Below are 18,791 nucleotides of genomic sequence, written 5' to 3' on the forward strand. Positions count from 1 at the left end.
CTGACATCAACATTGCAGTGCCTCGGTCTCGGTCTCGGATATACAATCAACGCTGGCATATTTCGTAGATACCATACCACCTATTTCTATACACACTGTGGTGTCATTGATGCTGTCGACGAGGATGTCCCAAAGCCATTCTCATATCACCTTTGAAGTATATGTACCTACTCGTCGTCGTCGTGGTACATGTCATTGTTATGCTTCTGTCATCGTGATCCACCTTTGTCATGTAGCCGTGATTAGAAAATATATAAATAAATCTGTATGCGTCCCTAGTTACCTTCAACTTCAGCTGTAGCTTCAGCCAGCCTTGAATGCCTTTATATTCCACATACCTACGAGTGTAACCTCTATCCCTGTCCCCGTTTGTTTATTATCTTTGAGCACGCCAGGTTCCAAAAGGTTGCTCTTTTGTTTATGTCGTCCTCATTCCTCATCCAGCAGCTTATAAAGGTCCTCATGCAATAGCAGCGTAAAAACAACGCCGCCGTACCTACAACCTATATTCCGTACCTTAACAAAAAGGTTTCTACCGTCCTCCTAGAGGACACGTGAAAAACATTGGGGAAAACACGTCTTCCGATCGAGTGTTTCCATCATGAAGTTGTTTCCCTTGTGTCGCAACATAATTTAAGTGTATGCAATAAATTTAATTGATTTCCAAGCATAATAAACCAATTAATTTGAGCAAAGTTTAGTGTTTGTTTTCGGTTCCTATTCAGCAACTAAAGGATGGCTTTCTGGTCGATGACGCTATATTCGATTGTGGCTGTGATGATATCGATATTATACCTACTCTATGTTTTGGTTACCCTGCTGACATGAATGACGGTGCTGACGCAGAGTGCTTTTGGGAATTAAGTTCCGGTGAACAATGGAAATATGAGAACCCGAAATTCTAGAGCACATTTTCAATTATTGAATTATGAATTTTGGCATTATTGTGTTAGAATAAAATTGCATTGCCTTGGAATTTTCGAAAACATGTGATTCTCATGATTAATTAGGAGTTCTAAATATGTATGTATGATCCTAGATAGCAAAATTTGTAGAAACTTTGTTTGTGAAATTTTTAATTAGGTAAGGGAAAAGTTGAAGAAGTTTGAAGTTAAGTAATTTTTCCTGATTGTCAATCTTAATTTATAGCCGTCAGTAAAATTCTGTGACTATTAAAATACAGCTTTTAGTTTTAAATTTAAAAATGTGTATTACATTAGCAATATATTACAGTTTAACTTAGCGTGTCCGTATGGAGCCAGTAAATTAGTTGTAAGTTGCGCAAGGGGAAGAAAGAAATGAGCTGGATTCCTCGTACCCCATGGAAAAGAAGAGGTTTATCGCAGTGTGCGCCGCCGTGGCAAGCGTAACCGCACATGAACGCATTGGCGCAAGAAGCAGAAGATGCCGCAAACAGTCGCTGCAGCCGGACCGTTTACAGAATAATCAAAGGGCTGACGGTGAACACATCTCAAAGCCATACCTGGTGAAAGAAGTAGACGGTTTTTTCCTAAGATCTGTAGATGAACAAGTCAGAAGGTGGAAAGAAAACTTTTCCCAGTTTTAAACCGAGTGTTTGCAAACAACGTGCAGCCGATGACTTCTACAACTGAGATAAGATACTAGCCGTAATTAAAGCACTTAAGAACAATAAAACGGTAGAATTCGATGGAATTCCCGCAGAGCTTTTACAACCAGCGTCAACGTCATCAAGCGAACTATCCACTCATAAACGAAGCCTGGACTACCGAAATCTTCTCTGAAGAGGGAAAGAAGGGATTTACCGTCAAGCTCCCAAAAAAAGGAGATCTTACAAAGTGCGTAAACTGGAGATGGATATGCGTTCTACATGTCGTTGCGAAAATAGTAGCAAAAATCATACTGAACCGCATCAGTGAACACCTTCTCCTGTGTCCTCCTGTATTGATCACATCGACACCTTGCGGATCATTACTAAACAGTTGAATATCGAGTATCACTGCACCTGGTTTTCATTGACTTCAAGATGGCCTTTGATAGCGTCAATAGGGAGTACATCGGGTTAGCTTTGCGGAGGAGAAGCATTCCAGAAAACTAATTGCTATTATGAAAGCAGTATGTGATGGATCCAAGTGGTAGGTTGGCAGATGATTTTTAAATCCGTAGCGGAGTCAGACAGAGCTTCATTCTGTCGCCAATATTGTTTTTGCCGATCATCCTCTCAAATAAATATTTCCTCGAAACCAGTGGAGAAAGTAGAGAGCTTTCAATGCTTTGAAGGCATAGTCTCCAATGGAACGGAACCGAACAAAGCGTCATCTGCCGCATCGGCAAACTAAAAGCGGCGTTCGGTATACTGCCGAAAATTCATAGGAATAGCTTTATCAGCTTAAGAACTAAGCCTTATACGAATGTTTTACACAAATGTCGAATCTGTACTTCTTTATGGGTAAAGCGCCTGGAAGGCTACATCAGCCATTAAAAGGAAGCTGCGAACCTTCTGGAATAGATGTCTTCGTAACATCCTAAGGATTTCATAGAATGACAGGTCAGGAACCTATATACTCTATTGGATCTAAGTGGCAATGGATTTGACATACCCTTCGAAAAGGTAACAGCTTCAATGCAGTGCAATCCACCTACAAAAAAGGGAAGAAAAGCTAGACGACATTAAGCACATAGAGCAGGACAGTCTAGGAGGGTCACTAGGCAAGAGTTGAATGGAGGTGAAACACATCTCCAGAAACCACACATGATGGCGCGTTGGCGTAGTAGCGCCCCTATGCCCTTTAAGTGTTCCCCAACGAACTTAAAAGGTCTGAGGACTTAAGTAAGTAAGTAATTAGGCTTCTTTTATGAATTTTCGGCTAGCTTTAAGGTAGTTATAAGTTCCAATAAATAAAAATGAATTTGAAAAAAAGTGCGTTGGACAGTCGAGGCACTATCTTTCAAAAGTCTGTCCAATTACTAGCGTATGCTGATGACATTGACATAATCAGAAGAATTCAAAACAAAGTACATGCTGTCTTCAAGAAGAAGAAAAGACATAAAACACCAACATCTCGGTCAAAACTTCAATATCGACAGACGTAAGTTTGAGGTAGTTGAAAGTAAACGAAGAATAACTCTTGTTAATCGAGGGTTTCTTAAAGCTAATTAAGCAATTGAGTAGCAAAGCCCTTTCTTGAGGGACCGAAGTGTCGCTATATAAGACCCTTATTATTCCCGTCTTGCTATACGCTGCAAATTCATGGTCTTCGAATCCACATCCACAGGACAGCGCAGTAGAGGAAGACCGTGGATCAGGTGGTTCGCACTAGTGGAAAGTGACCTCACCCAACTTGGAGCGCGAAACTGGAGACATCTAGCTAGATGGAGAAGTTTGTTGGGTGAGGCCCTAGTTCACACAGGTATATTGCGCCACCTTAAGCAAGTATGTAAGTATAAGTGTTTAGTTCTAAAGGATGTGTTAACAAAATTAACAAATTTTAATAACAGAGGTCAATTAATATGAAAAGTTACTATGTCTATAAGAAGAAGGACTTGCAATCCTCCAGTAGATCTTATAAAATGCGTATGTTCTAAGGTGTCCCTGAAACTTTTCAATTCTGTCTTTCATTATAAAGGTTCGAATCAATGCTAAAATATTAAAGAACTGACCATATTAGAGAATTGTAAAGAGATAATAAAGTATATGAATCTAAACATATGTTCGTGTTTCCTTTTATAAAAATCAAAAAATTGGTTTGCTCTGTTTATAATAAAATCATAGTGAGGCAAAAAAAGTTTTTGTCTAAGATTACTCCAAGGCCTTCCTGTTCCTTCCTTCTCCCTGTTACATACCAATGTTGAGAAAGTGATATATGATTCTGAAATAACTCAGTAAATCTATTACAGGCTAGAAATTTTACAGATGGGTCTTTTATTAGTTATGTCCTGATTTGAAAATTTTGTGATAGATAGGAAACCTTCCAGCAGGAATCCCATCAGACTTTTAACTCTTATTAACATCCAAATTAGATAAAATATCTTAAATGTATACTTAAAACTACAGAACCGATATTGAAAACTGTGCTAATATAAGGTAACTTTTGGATAGGGGGAGTATATAAAAAGTATAAACTAATTAAACAAAAAGAGGATGGGATGCGACCCACACTGATAACTTCCCATCCCGTCTGTCGATCTGTCTTGCTTAAAAGTTTGTCAATTTTTACCAAATTTGCGTATTATTTTTTGAAGATTTTATTTTGTATGTAAAAACGGACTGTTGGATTTTTATGTAAAGATTACTGAATATCGCAATTAATATTTTCTGTGAAATAAAATAAGTCTGATGCCAATATTTTTAATTTTTGAAAAGCTATTTGAGTCGAAAGTAAATTTTTACCAAGTTTTAGTATTTTTTTAGAGTTTATTTTTTTGTAAAAAAAGACTGTCCATTAGATTTTTCTCAAAATTTTATCGAATATTGAAAACAATATTTCTTATAAGATAAAATTAGTTTGAAGCCAATATTTCAAATTTTGTAAAAGATATTTGAGTCGAAAATCAATTTTTACCAACTTTTAATAATTTTTTTTTAGGTGTTTTTTTTTTGTTAAACAACTGTCAATTCGATTTTTTTTTAACATTTCTCAGAATGTTGAAAACAATATTTCTTATAAGATAAAATAAGTTTGAAGCCTAAATTTCAAGTTTTTGAAAAGATATTTGAATCGATATTAAATTTTTACCAACTTTGGGTAATGTTTTTTTTAGGTTTTTATTTTCTATAAAAAAAACTGTCAATTCAATTTTTCTCAAAATTTTATCAGATGTCAAAAACATTATTCTTCGCTGTACAAAATTGTTTTGGAGATGAAATCATATTTTAGTCGTAAAATTTTGGAGGTGACAAATTTTTTTTTTCAGTTTTTTTGATTTACAAAAAAACAGTTAAAAGGATTTTTTCCAAAAAAATATATTTCTTTGATATCACGTTACAATTTAATATATAAAATTTAATTCAAGTCTTTAGCGTTTTTGTTTCGTAAGATATTTAGGGTTAACCAAAATTTTTATCTTTTCTGGTTCTTGAGCTTGGACGACGAAAAAAACGTTGCGAACGTACAAACGTACGCCACACGCACGCACAAACATCTTTCTAAAAATCTTTTATTTCGACTCTAGGGCCCTTGAAACGTAGAGAAATGCCAAAATTTTCAATTTGACAAATCGGACCCATTACAATAACTTCCTTTGGGAAGTTAGTAATTTAAATATTGTAGGCACATCACTACTAATTGTATCCTCATACTTCAGACTACAAGGAAATCCACTTGATTTACACCTGAAGCTTATGAAATTTCAAAAACAAATGGTGTTTAATTTCAGGTCACTTTCAATAGGAATCAAGTTATTTCGATATTAGAATTTTATTAGAATTTATTGAGGAAATCGAATTCTCTTTGATGATTTAGATAATTTATACGGAATTAATAATTATTCTTATCATATTTATACAATTTTACCCTAGCCCCAAAGCAAAAATCCCCAAAACATAATCTCCAAATCTAAAATCTCCGAAACAAAAATGTCCAAAACCAAAATCCACAATTCCCAAAATCAAAGTCCTTAAGCACATATGCACAGTTTTCAATTATGTCTAAGAAATGATGTTTAGAACTAAACATAATTTCTTAGCTATGCTCAAAATATGGTGCATCTGTGCTTAAGCATGTTGAATTTGGGAATAATTCAGAACAAAATTAAGTAAATCGAGCGCGCAATTTAATCGCATGATTCACTTCTTGAATATAATTGTTTTGAATATATAAAATTTCATTTAGATTGCATGAAATGTAATCCAAAAACTTGGAAACAATAACATCATCCATTTCAATTTGTATTCCAAAAAAAAAAAAAATAAAAAAACAACATAATGATGCTGGGGATTTTCTTTTTGGAGATTTTGTACTAGGCGATTAGGATTTTGCAGATTTTTAAAAGTGTGGAGATTTTGCAATTCGGCATCATGTCGGTATTCAGTTATTTTTTTGTCCATAATACCAGATAGGACCAGAATTTTGTTAGAACAAGACCCCCAAAACGCTTACAAAACTAAGAGGTAATTCTTGTTATGAAAAGTGCTTTCTCAAATTAGCCGTTTGAATTCGGCATATAAACTGCTTTGCTGCAATTACTCGTACACAGGAATGGTTGATAATTGTAAGTAAGTATAGATCTTGTTTTTAACGGACTGTTGCACCACCTAATTTTCTTTTTTTTTTTAAAACTTGTTCCAGCAGTTAAAATTTGTCAGCAGTTTCACTATTCCCGATCGAAATCCCAAAAGTATTTTAGTTTTTCGAATTTGTAAACTGTACCAATTTCAATGCGTTGTTTAAGCCTTAGGTTAATATCGTCCCATTTTAAGTAATGCCGTACATTCTCAATCAAAAGGAGACACCTGCCTAAAACGCACTATTCATAATGAAACAGCTTATTGAAAAACCTTTTATTCCGAACGATAAAGATTCTTTTTTCATAACAATTGGTTTAACAAGTCTTTTCATTTCGTTTTATTTCATTTGTTTTGAATTGTCAATTGTCAGCTAGCACAAACATTGAATTTGCTTCAGGTAAATGTTTAAATAATTATTAAACAAAAAATATTTATTCTACTGGAACATTTGTTGACTCAAACAATTCTGTGGGTTATATTGCATTAATTAGTGTTGGCTTTAAGTTTTAAATAGGATGACAATATTATTAATAATAAGTTTGGAAATTTTGATAATTTATCACTAGCATCTGTCTTTTGTGAAAATATTATAACAACATTCATCATAGTTTATCCATAGTATTAATCCATTTCTAAAAACAAGTCCTTGCGACCCTGTCACGTTTTACGTTTTATTATGACTTATTATAATATTTATATTTGAATAATCATTTTTAAGGAACCGTAGAACTGTTAGAACTATAGCTAATTGCTTTAATTAGTAATTAGAAATCGTTTTAAGACGTTTGTGATAAGCAAATCGTGTATTTTTGTTAATTGTTTTCTTGTTTACACAACATCTTATCTTGTTTGTTTTAATTTTTGAGCAAACCAAAAAAAGTACATCATTTATGGGAATTTCAAATTGTTCAAAAAATTATGACTCATTTTTCACAATTGTGTATAGACCATACAGTTTTATTTGTTTAACCAAAAGAATTGTTTATTAACGAAGGTTTTACATTTGATTATAGCTTAAAATAGAAAATATTGATCATTATTTAAGATGCACACTCGATTGTTCCATACCAACATCGTTTCCGTTCTGAGAATCTTATGATCGGAGAATAATTCGGATTGGAAAATTAATTCTTTTAATAGAAAAATAATCGCAAAGAAATTAAGCCTATTTTTGAAATCATTAAAAATAATAACTGTGGAATATGTTTGTTTATAAAAAACTTTCAATCAGGTCTATGAAAAATTTAGAGACATCTAAGGAGTTAGAAAAGATTACCGCCTCAACTCCATACTCCATATTTGACATTTCAGTAAGGATAGTGGTATCGAAGTCTTTCCTAACCATCTCCCAATTCTTTCTGGCAGGAATTTGAAATCTTTACTTAGGTTCAAGGCAAGGGTGCAGTAGTCGGGTTCGTCTCAAAAATGGCCACTGGAATCAGATCGGATTGCAGTTAGATTCGTTGAGCCTTAGCGAGATGCACTGCACGATACTGAATATTTAATGTGTAGGTATACTGGTAGGAGCTGCAGCCATCTTTTGGACAGGATCAAATGTCCCCTGTTGCGCTGACACTAGCTATTCTTTGTACCTTCCTTAGTTTTTCGATATTGTGTTTCTTGTTAAGCGCACTCCACCACACAATCGATCCATAGGCAAAATAAGACCTAAAACGGCTGTTGTAGGTCGAGAATCATATTCCATTGAAGGCCCCACTTTTTACCGAAAATTTTTTCTACAGGTGTTGAAGGAAATGTAGGCCTCAACAACGTGGAAAGTTTCGCGGAAGGATTAAGGTGTGATGTCTTTCAAAATACATCTGGTGTAAGAATTGAAGCCGAACGACCTACTACGTAAATAAGCAGAATTGTCGATTTTGGAGTAAATATCAGCCAGAAGCATTGCAAGAGCTAACAATACATCCAAAAAAGTCACAGTTTGGTGCGGTTTATGGGCTGGTGGCATTATTGGACCGTACTTCTTCAAAGATGATGCGAATCGTAACGAAACTGTGAATGGTGAGCGCTACAGGTCGATGGTATCCAACTTTTTTTGTGTCCAAAATGCAAGAGCTTGACTTGCATGACATGTGGTTTTAACGGTGCTACACAGCACGCGCAACAATGGACTAATTAAGATGCTAGTTCGGTGAACATTTTATTTCACGTTCGGGACCGGTCAGTTGGCAGATCGTGCGATTTAACGCATTTAGATTATTTTTTTTGGGGCTATGTTAAAGCTCATATCCATATAGATGCATTGGAAGACAACATTAAAGCATTTATTCCTGAGATACAAGCCGAAATCTTGGAAAGAGTATGCTAAAATTGGACTAAGCGGATGGACCATTTGATGAGCAGTCAATGTCAACATTTGCATGAAATAAACTCCCAACTTTTCTGTAGCTCTTAAAAAATCACCCTTTAGTATGACTCCTAGATACTTCGAAGGATAAGGACAGGATTTGACCTTTCATTCAGGGTAGTGTGAAGGCAGGTGTTTAAGTTTTGGTCATAAAGAGTATCAGTTCAGTTCACTATTCTTGGCCAAGCTGCTAACTTTCTTTGGAGCCATCTGTGTGATGTCACTTATCACGGTGACGAACTTTTCCGAAACCAGTAAAACCAAATCATCAGCATAAGATACAGCTTCACTCCACAACTTTTCAACATTACGAGGATCTTATACATATATGACTAAAATCCATAAGAGATCGTGTTACCTGACGAAGCTTGAATCCTTTCATCACTTAGCATAGAAAATATCCATTCTTTAATGAAAACCTCTACACTAAGGTGAGTAAATTGTTCGAGAATCGATTTAGCAAGGACGTTATTGAAAGCCTACCTTTTACGTCTAAGAAAGTAGCAAGACTTAATTCTTTAGAATGAATTGTCTTCTAAATGATACACTACCTCTTGCAGGGTCGTCTCAGAAGACTTGGATTTGAGATAAGCGTGCTAAGATTCTTCTAGGGGACATTCTACGAGTATATCCCTGGTGCGTTCCAGTATTTTAAGATAAGAGGTCAAGCTAATTGGTAGGCCACGCCTACCTACTTTCGGTATACAAACTTCTTTAACCTTTGTTTATGTATCCGGTAGATGATTGCGATTGAAGCTTCATTTGAAGATGATCTCCAGCCATGTTAGTGCTTTGTCTTACAGTTTTTGTAGCATTACTGGTAGTGTGCTATCTAAATCTGGAGATTTAAAGGGTGAGAATGTATTAATAGCCCATGAACTGCTTTCTTTTCTAACAACAGAATTAATTTGTTCTATATAAACTAGTTTGGTGTTTGGATTTCTAGGCGTTTCAGGGTTGCAAAATAGACAGTTAAACGGTTCTGTGCTGTGCGTTTTTTGTTTAGTTTATTGAAATGCAACAGTTGTTGCTCTCACTGTGAGCTGTGATTTCGTTTGATACAGCATTGAAAATAAGTGAAATTGAGTTGTATTTTTCGATATCAGGATCTGATTAGCAGAAGGCAAGAAAAAACAATGGCACAGGCCTGTAGAAAAAAATTGTTTTGACAATGGGCGCAACAAAGAAAAACAAGATGCATATTTGTGTAGATTGATACGCAAAATTCAGTTGAAAGGCGTCGATCTGTGAGTAAAAATGAGATAAGGAAATACCAAAACAAATATTATAGCATGAAATAGAAGTTTGCAATAAAGCATTTAGTTTAGTTCATGGGAGTTAACAAAAGTAGGGTTGAAAGACTCTCTTGTTTCTTGCTTTGAAAAATTACAGCACATTCGGACACGAGACGTAGACACGTCAATAGGGCTAACAAGATTCCAGAACATGTTATCCAAAACATTTATACTAGCGATCTTCGCACTTTAGTCAAAATAAAATCGAGTTACTTACCTTTCCACTTAAATGTGAAAAAAAATGTATGGCCTTTATTCAGAGATGTTTGAACCTGAAGTTTTTGCATTGATGAGTGAACAAAATGGTTACCATAAGCCACAAGTAACATACGATTTTTACAGGGAATATTTTTCGAAAAATTTTAAGCTTTCGTTCGGATCACCTAGATCACATACTTGCCAGACGTGTGATATTCATCACATCACATCATTGCAGCAGCTGAATCTGAAGAAGAACTAAATTCACGCAAAGTTGTGCAAGACCGTCATGAAAAGAAGGCTAAGACGATTTATGAAGATTTATGTAAAAAAGCGCCTTGTGCTTAATAGACTCAAAAGTCGAGTGCATAACTTTCGATTTTTAGCAAAATTTGCCTCTTAATTTAATATCATCCGGTAATGTTTTTTACAAAAGTCAGTTATGGGTTTCTATTTTTGTATTTTCCATTGTAGTACAAAAAAAACGTAAATGTACGACGAAACTATAGGAAAAAAAGGTCCAAGTGAAGTAATCAGCTTCTTGCAACACTTTATTGCAAACTTTTGGGGGAAACTATACTTATTTTCTGATAATTGCCTCAAAACAAAAACAATACTTTCGTTCAAAACTAAAATACATACATATATGCTTGTGTAGAGCGCACAAATATCTCCGTCATTGTACATCACTTACTAAAACCGGGTCATCGTTTCTTAACCTGCGATCGCTCTTTTGGCGTTATTGAAAAACAAAAGAGAGAAAGACTGCCAAAACTTAGTGGAAAAATGTTCGAAAAGATTTAATGTGGTATCAGCGACCAATCAGGATATATTTGATTTTAAGTCCAGCTAAGGTCCGTTCTACAAAAAAACAGTGACAATTAAATTGACCATTTCAAAATATCGAAGATTTTGTTATGCCAAAGAACGAAATATCACAAGTATCTCAGCTTCCATAAGTCACGCTTAAATAATAATAAATAAATCGAACTGTGAAAAAAACCCGAACGCATTTAAACCGAAAATACTATACATAAACAGCCTTCCCTTAAACTCGAAAAAGTATGAGGATGTGATGACTTTGTCAAAAAATATGTTAATTCCAGATGATGAAGCCGAAGCCCTTAATTGATTTTTACCAAAAACGGTGCAAGAACCAGGCAAATCCAAAACTTAATATTTTTCTTCTAATAAACATATAATTAAAAAAAATTCTTGAACTTAAAAAATGTGTCTTATGTTTTTTTTTTAATAAATTAATATTTTGCAAAAGTTTTGATTTACTATTTTTAAAGTAGTTTTTTTTTAGTTTTCTCAAAACTTAAAAAAGTGGAGTTATCTGGTTGTTACTCTTGATGCTTCAATTTGCTTAGATACACAATGTCATATGTTCAAAGTTGGATTTCCCATTGAATTTTGTTGCTTAGGAAAGTTTACTACACTCCAAGACCGAAGTTGTTTGTTTTATATTTCAAATAATAATGAGTAACATATAAATATGATTGTGCTTTAGTTAGGGATCTACTAACTGAAGTCATTTCCACATCATCACCGAAAGCTGTTCTTTTGCAACTTTATGATTGTTCGAAGACAGTTTAAGCATACTAAATGCAATGTTCAACCCAGCACAGAACCATGAGAAACATCAAATGATAACCAGTTAATTTTAACTGTTTTATGTTTTGATTTATAAAGTTTTCCCAATCGCATGTCATATTAAAAAAGAGGCTGGGATGCGACCCACACTGATAACTTCCCATCCCGTCTGTCGTTTTGTCTTGCTTAAAAGCTTGTCTATATGTACTCGTATCAATTTTTACCAAATTTGCTTACTTTTTTTTTGTCGATATTATATTTTCTGAAAGAACGGACTGTTGGATTTTTGTATAAAAATTACTGAATATCGAAAACAATACTTTCTGTGAAATAAATTAAGTTTCAAGCCAATATTTTTAAGCTTTGAAAAGCTATTTCAGTCAATTCGATTTTTTAAAAATTTTACCAAATGTTGAAAACAATATTTCTTATGAGATAAAATTACTTTGAAGCCATTATTTAAAATATTTGAAAGGATATTTGAATCGAAAATCAATTTTTACCAACTTTTATACATTTTTGTAGGTTTTTATTTTTTGTAAAAAACTGTCAATTCGATTTTTTTCAAACTTTCACTGAATATTGACAACAAGATTTTTTGAAAGATAAAAGAAGATTAAAGCCAATATCTCAAAGTTTTGAAAAGATATTTGAGTCGAAAATCAATTTTTACCAACTTTTATACATTTTTTTTTTAGGTTTTTATTTTTTGTAAGAAAACTGTCAATTCAATTTTTTTAAAACTTTAATTGTGTGTTGAAAACAAGATTTTTTGAAAGATAAAAGTAAATTAAAGCCAATATCTCAAAGTTTTGAAAAGATATTCGAGTCGAAAATCAATTTTTACCAACTTTTACAATTTTTTTTTTAGGTTTTTATTTTTTGTAAAAAAGCTGTCAATTCGATTTTTCTCAACATTTTTCAAAATGTTTAAAACAATATTTCTTATAAGATAAAATAATCTTGAAGCCTAAATGTCAAGTTCTTGAAAAGATATTTGAATCGATATTCAATTTTTACGAACTTTGAGTAATGTTTTTTTTAGATTTTTATTTTTTATAAAAAAACTGTCAATTCGATTTTTCTTAAAATTTTATCAGATGTCAAAAACATTATTTTTCGCTGCACAAAATTGTTTTAGAGATGAAATCATATTTCAGTCGTAAAATTTTGGAGGTGACAAATTTTTTTTTTCAGTTTTATTGATTTTTAAAAAAAACCGTTATATTGATTTTTTTCAAAAAATATACCTGATTGGTATCACGTTACAATCTATTATATAAAATTTAATTCAAGTCTCTAGCGTTTTTGGTTCGTAAGATATTTAGGGTTAACCAAAATTTTCACCTTTTTTTCAAACTGCTATGGTAAAAAAACCACCCACGCAATTTTCTTGAGAGCCCTTTCTGCATCTTTCTGCCTTTTTATCTGTATAACAAAATTTATTTGAAGTCGATATCACTTCTGGTTCTTGAGCTATGGACAACGAAAAAAACGTCGCGAACGTACGGACGTACGGACGTACGGACATACGGACGTACGGACGTACAAACGTACGTACACGCGCACGCACAGACATCTTTCTAAAAATCTTTTATTTCGACTCTAGGGACCTTGAAACGTCGAGAAATGTCAAAATTTTCTATTTGACAAATCGGACCCATTACAATAACTTCCTATGGGAAGTTAATAAACGAACTGACATAGCCGGTCCATTATCAACATTAAGCACTTTTATTCTTATATGATTCTTAAAGAGCTTTTAAAATAGATAAGACAGTTTTTCTTTTGTGCTCATTTTAAATGTGGAAATAGGGTTTGAACAAATTTAAACACAACTTTCAATGTAAAATGGAACCAACCTATTAATTTAAATTCAGCCTCTACATATTTTTTAAACGTTGAAATTTTATGAATACAAATTCGCTTGCATTCGACACTTTAAACTTTTGTTATTTAAAAAACAAACTCATTGTAATAATACAAAACTCAACTAAGCAGGTACTCGAAGAAATTGTGTTAACTTTCAATGAGGGTACTAGTTTTGAACTGATTGTATATTAATTATTAATTTCATAGTTTCTGTAATGTGGGTGCCGGTTAATTAGTTTTCATAATGAATTCGTCATTGATTTGTTCTTGCTAAATAATTCAATCTAGTCTACTGTTTTATTATGATATGAAAATAGCTTAATATTCGCAAGCTAATTTATTGTAACGTAGTTCTCGTTGCGTGATAGTACTGTCATACCAGATGTCTGGGGTTCAATCAATACACAATTCTTGCGTGCCTTCTGCGTGGAACTGACAAATCCTACAAGATTAATTCTGGTCATGAAAAGTGCTTTCCGAAATGAGCCGTTCGAATTCGGCTTAAAACTGTAGGTCTCCTCCATTCTTGACAACATTACTCGCACCCTGGAATGGTTAGAGTTGTAAGTCACAATCCCTTAGTTCAAAACGTACTCTTGCGCCACCTTATTGATTTATTTATAGTTTTTGTATCAAACTGCCACAGCTGTATTTAATTTATTGACTGGCGAAACTCAGGATTCAAACAAGTTTGCGAAAGATATTATTAGCGTGGAAGTGGAGGTTTTGACAATTGAAGAACGACGCACGTCTTCAAAAACTAATTAAGAACATATTATCAAGACGCAAATCTCTTAAGCCGAAGCTATAAACAACAAAATAAAAACAATCTCTAAATTTAAACATACTCGTATTGTATAATTTTTCAGAGTCACATTTTACGTTACACATTGGTGAAGGTATCCATGGCATCGCGTACTGCAGCACACTTCGTTGGCAAAGCACTGCGAATTTGTAAAACACATTAGGACCACAATTCACAGAAAAAAAAAACTATTTCCATCTTACCTTGGATCCAATTTCGAGACACTGAGGAACATCCCTGGTTGTAGAAGGATCCTTGACTGTAGTGTAGATAACCTCTGCTTCTGTTTTCGATTCGTCTTCAACTGCTGCAGCCTGCTTCTCCTCTTCAATGCGTGGTACGATAGAATTTATTTCTCTTCCCACAGCAGCTTGCTGCGTTTTCAGAGGATTAAAAATGAGCTCCAGCAGCGATTCATATGACACTGTTTGGGGTTCAAACGCTATACTGGCCGGTGGTGAAGCCAGTTCCGGTAAATCGAATCGAGAGTCAAGAACTGGGGAGCTCTGCACCGAAAAGCTTACCGGCACTGGCTTATCCACAGGTTTGATGTCAGACGAAGTAATGTGTGAGCACTGGTACAGGAATGATAGACAGGTATTGGAGCAACAATCCCAGTGGTTCAGGCACTGCGGAGGGAAAGTTTAATTAAGTAAACCAAAACAAAATTGAAACTAAATTGAATTCCTTACATATGCTCCACCTTTTTGGCATGGTTTATTTGTAGCTGCAAGGCTGCAGCTAAAAAGCGTCACAAGCAGAATTATTCTTCTCTCCATACTCGTGTTTATGTCACTTGGAACTTGGGCTTCAGTGGAAATTTAATACCTTAAGCTGGTTTGCGATCCTCACGCCAACACTGGTCGCAAGTGAATGATAAAATAAAACTCACAGAAATTCTTGTTTATGATGAATCAAACTTTTTCTTATAACTTTATTGGAGACCAATTATTGAGAGCTCTGGGACTGGGTCTGAATTCTGAAGACACTCAGATGCAAGCGTTTACACTGCGAGAACGAAAATATTTATAAGTAAAAAGTTATACGGACACAATCTTAGGTGTTTTGTTTTGTTTATTCGGTTCAGATGTTATTGAAGATAGTGGCTTATGTATAGGCGTTTGAATGTTTTGATGTCTGTAGCACACAACTTATAGTTCATGGTTGCCATGTTGTGCTATTTAAAGATATAAAACTCGAGGTATGATGTGAAGTAAGAGTGTCTCACTGTAGTTTTAAATGGAACATAGGTTTGAAAAATTAGCATTCAAGAACAAGGCCTATTGTGTTTTTGGTACCTGTATTAATCAAATTGTTATTTCGGTCAGTGCATTATGTTTATAGAGAGGTCGAAAAGGCAAAATATATTCAGTCAATTCAGATTTCACTTGATTTTAATTAAAACTGGCTACACTGGTTAGACGTTGTTTGTCCCCTTTGGAAGTGCATTATTTGTATCGATTGTTGATTGATTACCGACGAGTGCATTAATTGATAAGAGTTTTGATTGTGAAAGTTTTCGTTGCATGCACTCGTAATTCTTATATACACAATATATACAATATTGAAATTGGTGCATTTTTCATTGTGTTCAGTAGAGCTAAAGTTAGAAACAGGTTATGTCCAGTTAAATAAGATAAAGAAAGGGGTCAACCCCAGAATGACAGAAAGTAAACTATAATCGTTTTATGGTTTTTAAACTGCTTTTGGTGATATAAACATTATTGTTTTTGCGTCGAGAATCTTGGAATGCATATATTTGGTTTTTAGAAATTTATTTTGGAGCACTTATCCCAGTTTGTGGAGTTTTGAATAATGTCTTAACCATATTTGATTTCAAAAATGCAAACAATCCAAGATAATATTTAGATGCTGTGCTTATCGATATAATATAAAACATACATAATCAGGAGTAGTTAAATAAACACGATAAATTTCAAAAATGAAGTAAATACATTTTGTAAATTTAACCGTTGTACTTGGTTTAGTAGTACCCATGATGTTAAGTGCGTTGGACTGTCATGCCAGAGGTCTTTGGTTCAAGCCCTGCCCATGCTATCTATAGTTTTTCCACTGGTATTGCCTCTTAAGAGGAATCGACAATTTTTGCAAGACTAATTCTTGTCATGCAAAGCGCTTTCTCAAATTAGCCGTTCGGATCCGTCCGGATGTAGGTCCCTTTCATCCCTGACAACAGTACTCGCTCACTTGAATGGTTGAGAGTTATAAGGTACTAGGCCCTCTTTCTCAACGGACTGTTGCGCCACTCAATTTATTTATTTACTTGATTTGTATGCCTGTTAAAATTATCTTGTTTAAAAAAAAATGAAATATGTTTGAGTTTTGATCATCTAACACAAAAAAAAAAATGCGTTGCATCGTTTGGATGGATGGATGAATATATTTATTTAAGCAGAAAATATATTACAATGATATCTTACGGTATATAACTACTTTCCTACTGACAACAAGAATAACAGTATTTTTAGCAAATGAAAAAGTAGAACAAAAATATAGTGAAGGAATAGCTTCTAAAAACCTTCATTAAAAGAGTTGAAACTAATAAGAGGCGGTGAAGCTCTATAAAAACCAAGCTTTACAATATTATCAGTAAATAAATAATGAATAAGTAAATAGATACATACATAAATAAATGTTTAATAAATAGATGATTAAATAAATAAAAAATAAATAAATAAATACATAAATAAATATAAGTCATAAATAAATAAATAAAAATAACTAATAAGTTTTCAAACATTGAACATTAACTAAAAAAGTGAAATATATAAATAACTTCAAAAAGAAATTTAAACAAATTAATTAAATAAATATTTTTTTTATATAAATATTTATTAATTAGCCAGGTTTGCTATCAATTCATTGGCGGAAAAATTGCATGCTATGTTATATCTCTCATAAAGCCTTGAAAGTCTTAACGATATAAGTTCAATATTACAAATTTGGTGCAGTTCTTCTGTCGAAAAATGTCTCGGAAGATTCAACATCAATTTCAAGAGTTTATTTTGAATGATTTGTAACCTACGAACGTGACTTATAGCACATCTGCCCCACGCTGGAGAACTGTAAAATATTATTGCTTGAAATACAACTTTGTATACCAACAACTTATTTTTCATGCTCAACTTAGATTTACGGTTGATGAAAGGGTATAAACCTTTTATTGTGATATTAATTTTTTTTACTATTTCTTGTAAATGTAAGCCAAAAGTAAGAGTTTTATCGAGGTATACCGCAAGACATTTTGCGCTTGTTTGCCAACCTGTACTCATTCCGCAAATAACTAGGTTATTGCTTGGCAAAAAACAGGCTTTTCTTTTTCGAGGGAAAATGACAGCCTGTGTTTTTGAAGCATTTATTTTTATTTTCCAAGCATTGCAGTAGCTTTGTATTTCTTTTAATGCAGATTGCAAGTTAGCTTCTATGAAGACGCTCACTGAATCTGAAGAAAAGATACAAGTATCATCGGAAAAAATAGCTTATTCACAGTTTGGGAAGGAGGGGAAATCACAAGTGAAAATGTTATATAAGATTGGACCCAGTACAGAGCCTTGAGGTCCACCTGCACTTACATCAAAAGCATCAGAAAAGTTATTGTTTACAGTAACTCTAAATGTCCTGTTTCTTAAAAATGATTGTACAATCTTTATGAGATACTTTGAAAAGTTTAGAATCAAAAGCTTATATAGCAAAGCGTCGTGCCAAACGGTACCTGTGGTTTTTTCTTCATTAAAATTTGTCTTAATATGTTTGGTTATTCTATGTACTTGGTGAACTTATTTGTGGAAGGCACGAAATCCAACATGTGTTGTTATTTTTTTTAATTACTTGTTCAAAACATTTACTTAATGAGCTAAGTAAACTGATCGTCCTGTAAGTGCAAGGCATATCTGCAGATTTGCTTAGTTTTTAGAGGGCAATAATTTTAGCTAATTTTCAACTAACCGGAAAATAATTTAACTTAAAGCAGGAATTAAACAAGTACTGAATGTATTTAATAGTTTTAATATCATCTAAAGAGACCACATCATCTGGAGAATCAACATTTGAAAGTTATAAAGAATTAATGGAATTATTTACTAAAGACTGAATAATGTTATTTGTGGTTCTGTTGTCTGAATGATTGTTAGAAAAACTTTGTGCAAGTGCGTTTCCTTTTTCAAAATTAGACAGACCAATTGTATTTCCTATTCTTAAAGCAAGAACAAATGAATTTTTTTTTATAATTTTTATAATGTTCCAAAATGGCTTACTTCCAGTTTTTAAACTTTTAAGTTTTTGATTCCAAGTTCTGTTTCGAGAATTTGATCTTTAATCAACGCGTTGAGAAACTTTACCTGCGAGATATAATACGGATCTTTAGTTCTTATCCACTTTCTACGATTGATGCTACGAATCTTGATAATCTGGACAATGTTTGAAGGTAGTTTATTA

At 33.5% G+C, this 18,791-nt stretch overlaps 1 long non-coding RNA gene across 1 annotated transcript; it reads left to right on the top strand.

Moving 5' to 3' along the window:
• The first annotated feature begins 13,688 nt into the window (after positions 1-13,688).
• Positions 13,689-15,361, top strand: LOC129939007 (uncharacterized). The gene is made up of 2 exons (XR_008780498.1): positions 13,689-14,094; positions 14,156-15,361. It is a non-coding gene; the product is annotated as an uncharacterized LOC129939007 (long non-coding RNA).
• Positions 15,362-18,791: the final 3,430 nt, after the last annotated feature.

This window comes from Eupeodes corollae, chromosome 1 (genome assembly GCF_945859685.1).
Source record: "Eupeodes corollae chromosome 1, idEupCoro1.1, whole genome shotgun sequence".
Lineage (NCBI taxonomy): Eukaryota > Metazoa > Arthropoda > Insecta > Diptera > Syrphidae > Eupeodes > Eupeodes corollae.